Raw genomic sequence first — 14,402 nt, forward strand, 5'->3', positions numbered from 1 at the left:
TTTTTTTTCTATTATAAAGCCATAAGTTCGCGAAAATTTGAAAATTATCGAGTTGAGGCTCACTTGCTGCAACTGTAGCGGCCTTATTACAGTATCTAATGTGATAACGCGATAGCACGCACCCAAAAATACGTAAGATACCACTTTTAACTTTCTTTTTTATGGAAAAAAATGTTTGTTCTGAAACTCAAAGCTATAACTTCACGAAAATTCGAAACAGACCAGCCTTAGGCGTACATGCTGAAACTGTGGGGGCCTTATTACAGTATCTTATGTAATTACGCAATCGCGAGCACCCTAAAATACATAAAAAACCATTTTTCTACTAATTTTTTAGAATACACAATTTTTTTTTCTATTATAAAGCCATAAGTTCGCGAAAATTTGAAAATTATCGAGTTGAGGCTCACTTGCTGCAACTGTAGCGGCCTTATTACAGTATCTAATGTGATAACGCGATAGCACGCACCCAAAAATACGTAAGATACCACTTTTAACTTTCTTTTTTATGGAAAAAAATGTTTGTTCTGAAACTCAAAGCTATAACTTCACGAAAATTCGAAACAGACCAGCCTTAGGCGTACATGCTGAAACTGTGGGGGCCTTATTACAGTATCTTATGTAATTACGAGATCAGACGCACCCCTAAATATGTTAGAAACTATTTTTCGGCCTATCTTTTAGAATACAAAAAATTTTTTCTCAAATTTGAAGCCATAAATTGACAGAAATTCGAAAATTATCGGGCGTAGGCTTACTTGTTGCAAATGTAGCGGCCTTATTTCAGTATCTTATGTGATTAAGCGGTCGCACGCACCCCAAAATACGTAAGAAACTATTTTTCTGCTGATTTTCGGAATACACAAATTTTTTTCTCTGATTCGAAGCCAGGAATTGACGAAAATTCGGAAATTATCGGGCTTACTTGCTGCAATTGCATGGGCCTTATTACAGTATCTTATGTAATTACGAGATCGTACGCACCCTAAAATACGTAAGATACCACTTTTCACTTTCTTTTTAATGGAAAAAAATGTTTGTTCCGAAATTCGAAGCCATAACCACGAAAAGTTGAAAATTATCAGGCTTAGGCTTACTTGCTGCAACTGTAGGGGACTTATTAGAGTATCTTATGTATAAACGCGATCGTACGCACCCCAAAATACGTAAGAAACTATTTTGCTTCTAATTGTTCAGAACACACAAGATTTTTTCTTTATTTTAAAGCCATAAATTGACGAAAATTCGAAACGTATCGGCCTTAGCCGTACATGCTTCAACTGTAGGGGCCTTATTACAGTATCTTATGTAATTACGCGATCGCACGAACCCTGAAATCCGTGAGAAACTACTTTTTACTTTCTTTTCTATGGAAAAAAAAGGTTGTTCTAAAATTTGAAGCCATAACTTCAGAAAAATTCGAAAATTATCGGACTTAGGCGTACTTGCTGCAACTGTTGGTGCCTTATTACAGTATCTCATGTTATTTCACAATCGTAAGAACCTAAAAAAACATAAGAAACCATTTGTCTCCTAACTTTTCGGAATACACTAATTTTTTTCTCTAATTTAAAGCCATAACTTTACGAAAATTCGAGAATTATCGGACTTAGGCGTTCTTGCTGCGACTGTAGGGGCCTTATAACAGTATCTTATGTAATTACGCGATCGTACGCATCCCAAAATACATAAGAAAACATTTTTCTACTATTTATTTAGAATACACAAATTTTTTCCTCCATTATAAAGCCATAACTTTACAAAATTTCGGAAATTATCGGGCTTAGGCATACCTGCTGCAACTGTAGAGGCCTTATTACAGTATCTTATGTAATTACGCAATCGCACGCATCCAAAAATGAATAAGAAACCATTTTTCTACTAATTTTTTGGAATACACAAATTTTTTACTCCATTATAATGCCATAAGTTCGCGAAAATTCATGAATTATCGAGCTGAGGCATACTTGCTGCAACTGTAGGGGCCTTATTACGGTATCTAATGTAATTACGCTATTGTACGCACCCCAAAATACGTGAGAAACTATTTTTCTGCTGATATTTCAGAATACACAAATTTTTTCCATTATTATAAAGTCATAAATTCACGAAAATTCGAAAATTATCGGGCTTAGGCCCACTTGCTGCAACTGTAGCGGCCTTATTACAGCATCTTATGTAATAAGGCGATCGTTCGCATCCCAAAATACATAAGAAACCATTTTTCTACTAATTGATAAGAATACACAAATTTTTTACTCCATTATAAACCCATAAATTCACGAAAATTCGAAAATTATCGGGCTTAGGCCCACTTGCTGCAACTGTAGAGGCCTTATTACAGTATCTCATGTATTCACGAGATCGTATGCACCCCAAAATATATAACGAACCATTTTTCTACTAATTTTTTAGAATACACAAATTTTTTCCTCCATTATAGAGTCATAAGTTCGCAAAAATTCGAAAATTAGTGAGCTTAGGCATACTTGCTGCAACTGTAGGGGCCTTATAACAGTATCTTATGTAATTACGCGGTCGTACGTACGTAGAGCATTTTGATTTTAGTATTTCCAGGCAAGACACTATCATTTAACCGGAAGATTCATGATGCTAAAGGCATACCGCCAATTCCGTAGACTACCGGTCTACGCGCAAACGTTAACCAGCACACACGCAAGCACCCATTGCTGGAATTAATATAATGATGCAGCTGGATATCCTACTCAATCCTCAACTCGCCAGCAAACTCCATCCTCTGGACTGGTGATGTCGATTAAATGTTGCCGGCACCACCACTGCAACTGCCATTGCAATTGACGTCCACCTTAATTTCATTCTTTCTTTATTTTAAACTTTTTACTTTTATTTCCTTATTGCTACTTTATTTTTACAACCCTCTCACTCCCAGTGGTATCAATAAAAAGTATATACGCCGTCTTTTACCACCGGCTGTACATTACACTAGGTGCGAAGTGCTCAGTAAGTCTATGGTAAAAAGCAAATAAAAATTTTCTCGCACAGGAAAAAGTATCTTGGCATTTATTTTCTTAAACTGTTTTCCCAGTTCCTGGAACCAGCTCATCCTCACTCTAGATTTCCCAGTATCACTTGAGTGTGAGAATTATTTAAGCAAGAATTCAATTAACGTGAATAGCTGAGAACAATTTACCAGTTGCGGTGTAAGAGATAAGGACGTGGGTGCTCGGACAAAAATTAAACTGCCAGAAATTTATACTTAATATTGTTATTATCGGTATTATTACAATAATGTGCTGAGGAAGACAAAGAAATGATAATCGAGTATCGAACACGAGTCGTGCTGAGCAAAGTGAGCGCGAGTTCTCCAGCCAACAAACGACAGTATAATTCCATAAAAGGTACAAAGGGGTGGGGTGGGGTGGGAAGAGAGGCCAATACTTGTCAGATACCGGGACCGCAGAGCAGATAGCCAGTACCGAGCATGTACCGATACTCTCTTATGTTATGTATCCAATTCAATTTGTATGCCGGGCATGTAGCTGTAGCTCTGTGATCGCGTGTAAGCACACCGCCCGCGGGCTCTTGTCTGGACTAAAGCACATCCGAGCCCTTGATTGTTCCTCTGTCCAGTCTTACTCTCAAAGTTGGATTCACTAAACAAACAGAGAATGAGAGTGAGAGTAAGAGTGAGTGAGTTCGTTTTCTGCAACAGTGACTGCTGATGCTCATACTGATGATGCTCGACTTCAACATCAACATCTTTCTCTTTTTGTTGCGTAACAACGATCCTTGTTGTGTCGAGCGACTGGCCGGCGAAGCCAGTCATTATTTCACCAAGCATCGTCTTCCTTTTTGTTTTTTCTTTTATTCCTACGCCTTTATGTTTCTTTCGTTAGAAATAACACTGGAGGTTTACCCATAACTCCTCGGATCTGGGCCTGCAAAAAATTTATATGTATCTCCAGTGCATTATTGTGTATGTTTGTTTAGTTTGAGATGATGGTAAAGAGTTACTTCTGCAGCCGAGCCAGCAGTGATCATCTCGGCACTCTACTGAGAATAAACAAACACCAAACGAGTAGTCTATATATGATGTTGATGATACACTAAAAAATTTATTCCAATCACTTCTTCTTGATATTTATTTCTTGAGAAAGAGTTACTGGTATCGTACTTATGTACGATTCGATATTTTTTAGTCCCCCGATCGGGATATATGGAGCTTTTTTTGCGGACTTTCATTTTTATGACGTGTGAGTTGGGATCCAGCATGCGGTGGATTGAATCGACACAAACTAAAGAGTGTGTGAGTATGTGAGTGTGAGAAGATGACCTGTCGACAGGATTGTGACGGACTGAAAATAACTAACGAGAGGAAACGTCAGTACAATCGTTCTTCTCAACAAGTCGCCGCAAATGAAGATAGTAATCCTCGTCAAGTGGATACTAGACGCTTTATACTGGTGATGCTGCAAGGCGCTGCTGGAGTTCAATTCAATACGACCGGCGCATTCGCCGCGTGAGACGTAATTTGTCCGCTCGGGCCATTTGAATTATAAGTCACCTTTTATTATTGTAACTTATTTTTTTATGCTGACAGGGTGCTATTTTATTTAGCGAGACAATTTAACATAACAAATTTATATATTTACTAAATTAACACGCTTTATATTCGAAAATGTCCTCGTATATTATTTATACAAGTCGTACATCAAATTACAGATTATCGTGGGCTGCGAAAGTCTAAAGTTAAATACCGATAAAAATATATCATGTCGAGATGGTGAATTGAATCACTTTATCAAAAAAACTCAAATAATAACTCAAAAATAACAGCGTTTACGACCCAGAAAAATCATTTTAACTCTTGGATTCTACTTGTAAAAAATACAAAGGATCGGAGCAGATCATAATTTTTACAAGAATTTATTTTAAAGAATTTTTTACCTGGGTTTTAATTTTAATAAAAAATTTTTTTTCTATCCAATTTTTAAAGATGATACCGACAAACTATAAAAAAAAAAATATTAAAAAAAATTGCACCTGTAGTTTTTATAATTTTCTACACGTACATATTTTTAGTTTTTTTTTTTTTATAATTGATTTGTTGAAAAAAAACATCCGAAAATTTCTAATTGTCTGCTGACATCAGGATCATTTTTCAAGAGACCCGATTTACCCCGACTGTCTATATCACTAAAAAATTTTTCGTGCCGTGAAATTTTATGAAGTAACGACAAGATGGCCAGCAATCTCAAATAATTTTCCCGATCGAATTGCAGTGGAAAAGCTGGCATTTTGATTGAGGCTTAAATTTTTTGAATCTCTGGCGATCCATTGGTCTAGTGGAGAAGAAAATAAACGGGAGGAAATAAGTGAAGGATAAAAATAAAAAGCTAAAGAAATCGAAATAAGTGGCGCGTGAGGTGTGAAGATTTATCTCTCGTCCTTTCTCTTTCCTTTACCTCAACAAAATTTTTCCGTTCTACTATCATATATGTGTATATGGTACACAGACATATGTGTAAAATGTGTAGTGCCGACGGTACCTAAGACGTGTCGCCGTATATGGCGTGCTTTAAGCGACTGTGAAAAATTGAGATGGAACGCGCGAATGTAATGTACGTTACCCTCCGCCACATGGCATCGCCTCGATGCGCACCACTCTCTTATCTTTTTTATTCCGTTTTACTGCTCATGGGATGCCACCTTTCCTTGTGATTCCAACTGCTACAGATCATTCGATTTACTACGCGTTTGTGGTGAGAGACCGTGCACGCCGACTAGGAGTTACATCTGCACGGAAATGCCATTCCTATTTCTATTCAACTTCACACTCGCTTATACACACACTCACGTAAATAATATTTACTATTTATATACATATAAAATATTTATCTACCAACTGTATTTGTCAGTAGCAATGCAAATAATAGTCTGCAATAATTCACCTACGACATAATAAATACTCATAAAATGTCATCGTGCACTTAACAAAACTCGTTAAATCTTTTGATGATCACGACTACGATCTGAGTGAATTCATTCGTAAAGTTTAGTATCTATTGTTAAACTAACTTTTGTTATTTATAATTATGCGTTATCGATATTTAAAATGACAAAGGTGGGAAAAATAGGCTACCCTAATTTCTCATGTCCCAGATTTAATTTATAAAAAAAAAATTTTAACCCTTGAGCTTTTGTGACATTTGACATTTATAAATTAAATTAACAAATACCAGCTTTCATGTTAAATTTTATTTTGAATATTAGAAAACGAATTTTTTTTCGCGCTTCCCCATTCTGTCAAAAAAAAATTTCTAACCCTCTTATCAATATTCAGATCTTTGATTTGACATCGACATATTCTCGCAAAAAAAATTTTAAATAAATCTCGAGATGTGAAAAAAATTTCCCATAAAAATTAAAAATTACGATTTCCTCGAGAGCTAAAAAATTTTTTTAACCACCAGAATAATTAAATTTCCATTAAACCCAATCAACATAAACCAGAAACGGCATTAAATTTCTTCTGGTTATTTTCTCCTCCGTTAAAGAAACTTTTAAACCAGCGCTAAAAAATCGGGCGCTCGTTTAATTAGTCCTTATTCTAGAATTTAATTTCTGCGTATGTATCCTATCTATATCATACCCTTTTACCCGTATGTCGAGGCTGAGAACCAGTTCCAACGTAAGTACACACTCTCTAAGTGGAGATTAAGAGACGAATAAACGTGGATATGGATCGGGAGCTACAGCCAAGGAAGTTTAGTCCTTGTTCATAAATACACATGTAATATGGATAGAGCGACTCAAGATGTCATAATTGTTCCCCATTATGAACAATCAGATACTTTATTAATCTATAGCTCTGTATATAACACCGTTACAAGTTAACTAGTCGGTATAATTGTCCTTATAATTTGCCAACAGTAAATTTTACTATTGATTAAATATATATGCATCCATTTAATGGGATCCGAAGGTAAAAATATTTATATGTATATTATATAGGTATACATATATATGTATAAAGTATGTTAGATTATATACACACAGTGTCAATGACATTGTGAATGTCAATGACCGAGACAAGTCAATTGATGATGCAGTGACTGTTGGATGTGCGTGCTCAAGACTATTACTAATTTTTTTATGACAACACTTTCATAATATTAATTTTTTCGACTCATACTTTTTACTTTGCTATTATCTTTTTTTTCGGCCTGACCGACCGGTGGATAGAAAATAATTGACTTGTCAATCATTCATTAATTGTTTTAGGCTGGTTTTTATTTTTGAATACCAGTAAAAGTGGGTATCATGGAGCGTAGAAATGATTTATGATTTATTATGACTTAAATTAAATTTCTTCATTACTTTTCACTTTTAGTTAACTATGACCAGTACGATTAATTATAAAGATTAATTTTTATTGGTGTAAGAGAAAAAAATTAAACGTTACAGTTTGCATTCAAGCAAAATTAAAATAAATAAAATATTCATGTAATAAAATAATAATATTAATTGAGTTTGTAATTAAGGAGTAATTATTTGGTGATTCTAAAAATTTTATTGCTTGTTAATTCTGGAATTTATTTAATTAATTTAAATAAAATGACATCTGGCAGTCAGAATTTTTAGATAAAAATTTTTTAAATTTCGAACTTCTGTAAAATCTGTCGAAATTATAATAAAATAGAAAATTTATAAATTATATTAGAGTTTAATTTAGCAGCTCTAATTTAGTTACAAAATTAGGCAACGTCGGATCATTAAAAAATTTTAAGAGAAATAAGCCATGGAAGTAAAATTTTAAAATTTTGAAAATCTAAGAAATGACTCGTTGAGAAATTTCATAAAAATTCGACAAAAATTCTGGGCGCTTTATTTATTCCAGACAAATAATAGCAGAATTTTTAAAAAGTCGCATTATCAGAATAACCAAAGTCAGATTTCTATAAAATTTATAAATCAATAGTGATAATTATTATCACACTGCAAAAAATTTTCTTAGTGAATGCGAAGCGGATGACTGTTTATTTATTTAAATAAAATTGGTAATTGCTCCGAATTCACTCCCGATTTTTTACAGTGCAGTGTTAGTAGAGTAGCACAGAAAAATTTTTAAAAGCCTAAATAAATAAATCCTCACTTGCATAAATAGTCACCACAATTTACAAAATAATAAATCTTCAAAACTTTAAATATATTTTTTTGAATAATAAAATTTTAAGAAGCCGTTAATCATCGAATTATTTCACAGCAACATCATCGAGTTATTTAATCTGAACGATCAGCATATTTATTTATTTGTTAACTCATTTATCTTATTTTCTGGAATCAGTCTCCATATATATATATGTACCTACATATATCTACACAGCCATGTGGTTCGTTTTGCATTCTGCTTTCTCCGGGAGAATTCTTGCACCCCACGGTTTACCAGTGTCACTCGAATATTTATTATTCCCAGTTCATAAGGGAATTAATGTCTTCATTAAATATTATTCATCCTGTAAATAAATTCATAATCAAAAATCTGCGCGAGCCAAAGTCTGAAGACATCAATAGGAAAAAAATAAAAAAACACCCAAAAAAAGTTGACGTGAAAAAAGTTTTTAAATGATTGCATAACTTGTTTCCAAGCCGTAACTGAAAATAAAAAACAAAAGTATAATATCTGTACCTACTTGAAGTGAGAGCGAAGATGTTCGGATAGAAGAGGGTCAGAAGTACCAGAGCGGTAGTTACTGATTAAAAGGCGAACGAATTGTGACGTAGTATCTAATTTTGGCTAATTTCGTATGATTACTACACTCTACACTATCGAGAACGATTTATATGGGTATACTTGGTTGTATACATGCATGGATTGATACAGATGGTGTTTGAGTGAGAGTGAAACCAAGACACGATCATGAGAACTTCTAAGCGATCGTAAGCATCAATCGTAATACCGCGCATTTGATTGAGCTAAAAGGTTCCGACACATCTATGTAGTTATATTTTTAAAAAAATCTCTTAACGATATTACCTCCGTATTATCTATAATAAATAACTCTAAACTATCAAATTATCATTAAATTTTTTTTTTCCGCAAAATAAAATTTAAAAAAAATTTGCTTCCATATTAAAACTTTTTTTTTACATTTTCTGACTATAAAATTATACAACATTAAACTTTTCATAAAATAATTCACTGTGACTAAATATATACATAATATGAGATGCGCAAGTCATACTCACGGGACAAATATCAAAACCAAAATAAATAATCTTGGAATTATTCGTGATTCAAATTGTAATTCAAACTTAATTAAAATAATTGAATTACTTGAAAAAATTGACAGTTAAAATTTTCCAGAAAAAAAAAATCAAGTCACGAAAATATTTTGGAAAACAAATGTTATCGGGAACCAAGTGAAGATTTTCTTGAGCCGAGAATTCGTCTTGGTCAGAGGAGATTTCCATGTGGAAAAAAAATGCTGCAACAGGACATATCCTGTAGGAACAACGGGACTTTTCGTGTTGTAGCAACAGGATTTTCTCTGTGGAATCAATAGGATAAGGAACAAGTTTCATGTACCAACTTTATTTGTCAGTATAGTAAAATTTGAAAATTTGAAAAAAGAATTCAAATTAAAAAAAAAAATTTCAGTTGCTGTAACAGGGTTTTATTTTGTTGCTTCCACAAGACTGTGTCTTGCTGCAGTGCCTATTTATTTCCATGTACTTCACCAAAAAAAAATTAAGTTTTCAAAAAAATTTTCTGAACTTAAGAATATTTACTTTCAGTCAAAATTTGTTTTTTTTTTTTTTTTTTTCCTATGTAGGACCTGATTTGCTCTGGGTATCCAACTTGTCCATCTAGATATACGCAGTAAATATTTTTTACTAAAAAAAAATGTAATTTTCGTTCAATCCGGTTGCTTCTATATAATAGAAAAGAAGTGATTTGAAGAAGTAGTAATTTAATATAATGGTAAATTGAAGAAAAATACGTAGTTTAATAAAATTTATTCAGTTATATAGGTTTACGAAGAAATAGTTGCAATGAAACTTTGACTCCTGAGAAATTGACCGTAAGCGTATAAATATAGTATTGAGGATAGAGAGTTGAGTGCTATAAAGTAGCAAATAAGTAAAAAAAATTATGAAAATAAACCCGAGGGTACGGTGGTTGTTGCCCGGGAATCGCCGAGTTCAGAGAAGACACTTAACTTTTACGGTAGAGAGTCCAGAGCAATACGGACTACTGTAAAAGCAAGAGGACAGCGAGGACGAGGACAAGACCCGCTATGTAAATTTAGTTCCCTGAGTAGTCGCCGGCCACGGTCTTGCGCCTTGCAATTAGTGCGGAATGCACCGGATGCTTTAAGTCCGAGTGGAATTAATAGTTTGTGCATCGAGCAGAGACTTCACGGGCGTAAATCTACTAACTATTGACTCAATTTAAACTTTTTTAACTATCTCATAACTCGGTATTCAAATTTATGCCTTTTGCTGCCAGGCTACAGAAGAAACCCTGAGTTTTACGGCTCGGATTATTTTGTTTGTGGGAATGCCGCCCACCTGCACGTTATCTATCTGCGCAATCCGATGAATGGACGAATGCTACAAGTTCAATCCTACCCGTCTCCGTTCTTTACATTCGGCCATCATTTTTCGACAAGAAATGTCTGGATGTCAAAAAAATAACTTTGAGATCTTCGAGGCTTCCACAACGACCTCAATCACATTCTAAAGTTACCCTAGAGTTTTTAATTTTTTTTTTTTGCGTCCAAGCAAAAAATAAAAAATAATTTTTTTCTCAAAGTTTAAAAAATTTTTTTAATACAGAGACTTACACTTCGGCAACACAAATGAATATTTTTAAAATATTTTCTCGGTTCATTACCCAGAGAAACGTCAATTAAAATGAACTTATCAAGTTGTGATCAATTGCTTAAAACTTTTTTCTTTCGAGCAAACAATTTTTTCATTTAATTTATTTTATTTACGTCTGAGGCATAAACAAAAAAATATTTTAACGGATCGATCTTTCTGGGAATCATTTGTCACTGCCGAGAATTATGTCCGGTCTGTCATGTATGTCAGAACAGCAAGATTAAGTCACGCGCCATAGCCTCGCGAGTCTGACTGATCAAACTTAGCACTTGTACAAATGCCATACGCACGATAAACATATACATATATACATACATACATCCATACATATATAAATTTATTTATACACAACAGTAACGTTGATTATTTGTGCCTTAACCTCTCGGTATACTATACCTCCATATAATAGTTTACGTTCTCGAGTTATGATCCATAACTCTCTCGTCTACCTCCCAAGAACTCTTAGACTCGCCAAAAATAATAGTACCCCCAGTTGAGCGCATCGCGGCGTTTATTTTATTTTTAAAAGAACACCAACAAAAACCAGCTATTGGTTATCTCAAGTAGCATTCTCCGGCTTTGAGGTAAAAAGCCGCAGCATTTATCCTCGTGATTTATCAGCCTCGTAGATTTTTGTTTGACATGTTTTTTATGGGAAAAAAAAATAATTAAAAACAAAACATGGACTATTAATTGTGTCCTAGTCCCTAGTCCTGGTCCCGAGTCCCGTGTCCATGTCTCGAGTCTCAAGTCTCGAGTGCATATCAGGCGTGTCCGAGTGTAGATGTGTAAGAAATAAGTTAAATCTCGTGTGTAATTTAGACCCAAGGCCACTTTAATCGTGTCCTTGACGTTGTATTCATTTTCTCTCCAGAAGGACTCCTCAGTGCCCCATTCTGGCTTCCACAAGATAAAGGACCCGGTGTTTGTAGCGTTTGCATGTTAGAGAAGACATGAAGATGGAATTGCGATAGGGAAGAACGATTGCCCGAGCGGTTTATTTATTACGAAGCTTCTTATTCATACAGATTTTTATTTAACCCATCGACTTAAAGACAAGTCTTTATCACTCATTCCCAGATATATTTATTATTATTGGTATTGGTATTGGTATTGGTAGTGCTATTGCCGTTTGCTTTTTTTTTACCAATATCCCTGTCGGGATGGCCTGAGTCTCGATATCTTTTTGTTAATTAATCTATGTGTACTTGATTTTACTGGTTGTGTAATTAAATTTAACTCGGCTGGCTGCATTGGGCATGTGCTGGAAGCAGGAGCAGTGATCGAGCAAGAGCTGAGAAACGAGCTCATGAAATTGACCTTGGGTAAAATAAATTGGACGTCGTGCGGTGGTTGCTCGAACGAGTGCAAGTCGGATGAGCTAAGGAGGGTATAGAGACGGTACTCGATACCAAGCATATATATGTATATACATATATATATATATATATATATCGAAAACCGCATCCTTCTTCGTCAGTTTGTTGCTGCTGAGGTGTAGCCACCGACCTACTATTTTTCAATGCGAGGTCACTTATGTCTTTCATTCAGTTATTTATTGGGGCTCGAGCGAATTGCCCACGTATCATAATTATTTATGATTTATGAGTCTTATTATTTATTTGCTAAAATTAATCCGCGCAATGATTTTAGATAATTTTATTGATTATTTTTTTGTGGATACTAGTTTGTTAGGATAATAATTCTAATTAGTTTCATTTTTTTTTCTGTAATTTTACGACCCAGTCATTGAGAAAAATCGTATCGGGCAAAATGGGTCTACGAAAAAAAATTTTTTTCTTATACTACAAGTGCTAAAATACTTAAAATATATATTGCATATATTTAAAATATAAATAAATAGATTTTTTATTGAATCTTGAATTTATTTTTAAAAAATTTCCTGTCCATGTTAACTCCGTCTATTATATAAATTAAATATCATTTCCAATAAATCACAAAATAAATTATAAACCCCATCAATCAAAAGTGTAAGACAGTTAATAATAATATAATAATAATAACAAATAAGAATAATGATAATTTATTAGGACATTGGTGATTTCCATTTACATGCTATATCTATCTGGATGTAACATAAAAAAAAGTAAATAAAAACTAAAAAATGGACCGTGACATTTATTAAAGCCGGTTTCACAACTTAGTGCGTATATCTTGACAGGTATCACGCAAACACGTCGAGTTGATCTTATTTCTATGCTAACAGTTGACAAGCGGAATTCCCTCGCGACCACCAAGACCTCACTACGACTAGTACTATGTTCTATACTACTAGTCGTATAACTAGTACAGGAGTACACTAGCTAGTGCACAACAAATACTAGCGTTGTCTAGTCGCTACACCACTTTAGTTGAAATATCTCTTGTCCTGTCACATAATTATGGGCATTCAACTATTTTTTATATACAACATGTTATATCCGTGTTTAGTAACATCCATAATCCATAATACACTTAGCTAATTGTAAATCACTTGCCGTTTTCCTCGGCTATACTCTAATAATGACCATTACCGTCATATTTATCAGGGGAACAATAAAACTCATACCCATAACCGTAATGAGCTACTACATTATTATTATTCTATCCTTATTATTGATAGTATTATTTATATTTATATATATATATATATATATATATATATATATATATATATAGTTGGTTTTTCGAAGACTCACAGGAGTCCATTTCAAGTGGAATATACAATATATATATATATATATATTATACGGAGTAAAAATATGAGAGTGAATGTAGCGGACATCAGAAAAATTTAAAATCATAAATGAATAGAGTAAATAATTAAAAAAAAATATTTATAAAAAATTCATTTATCAATTTTGAAATTTTGTAAATGTGTATTTTTTTAAATTTTATTTTTTTAATTATTTACTCTGTTTATTAATAATTTTAATTTTTTGTTTGATGTCTGCTACATTTGCGCTCATATTAAAAATACAAAAAAATTTCTATCAATTTTTTTTTTTTTATTATCAATTTATTCAATTGCTGATTTGGTGAGCTGTAAAAAATTTGGAGTGAATTCGGAGTGATTACGAATATTATTCAAAACCAGTTTTAGAGTTTTTTTTAAAAAATCACTCCGTATATAGAGTAAATAAGGAAGATTTTATTTAAATCTGCATTTAATCTGATTCGAATTTTTAAAATTAAAATAAACTCCCCTTCGGAGTAAATTTCCGTATTTACTCCGGATTTAATCCACGAATTAGGAATGAATGTGAATTTTATTTAAATCCGAATTCCCATCGTCACTCAGAATTTCGTAGTTTTTAAAAAAAATTATTCTTTATATGGAGTAAACAGGAGTTTGTTTTCAACCCAGTGATTTAAGAATAATGTGGACTTTATTTAAATTCCCCAGGGTAAATTCTACTCCCAGAGGAGTAAATAAATAAAAAAAAAAAAGTTATCTGTTGTGCATTTACTCCGAAATTAATCCTCGTTCACTCTGAAAATTTTTTACAGTATAATTAGCCAATATAATT

At 33.3% G+C, this 14,402-nt stretch overlaps 1 protein-coding gene across 2 annotated transcripts in view; it reads left to right on the top strand.

Annotated features, from left to right (window-relative positions):
- The window catches only part of LOC103579584 (glutamate receptor ionotropic, kainate 2), a 235,429-nt gene that overhangs the window by 80,500 nt on the left and 140,527 nt on the right, over positions 1–14,402 (top strand). The gene's annotated exons all lie outside the window — the stretch shown is intronic.

The sequence above is a fragment of the Microplitis demolitor genome, chromosome 7, assembly GCF_026212275.2.
Source record: "Microplitis demolitor isolate Queensland-Clemson2020A chromosome 7, iyMicDemo2.1a, whole genome shotgun sequence".
Classification (NCBI taxonomy): Eukaryota; Metazoa; Arthropoda; class Insecta; order Hymenoptera; family Braconidae; genus Microplitis; species Microplitis demolitor.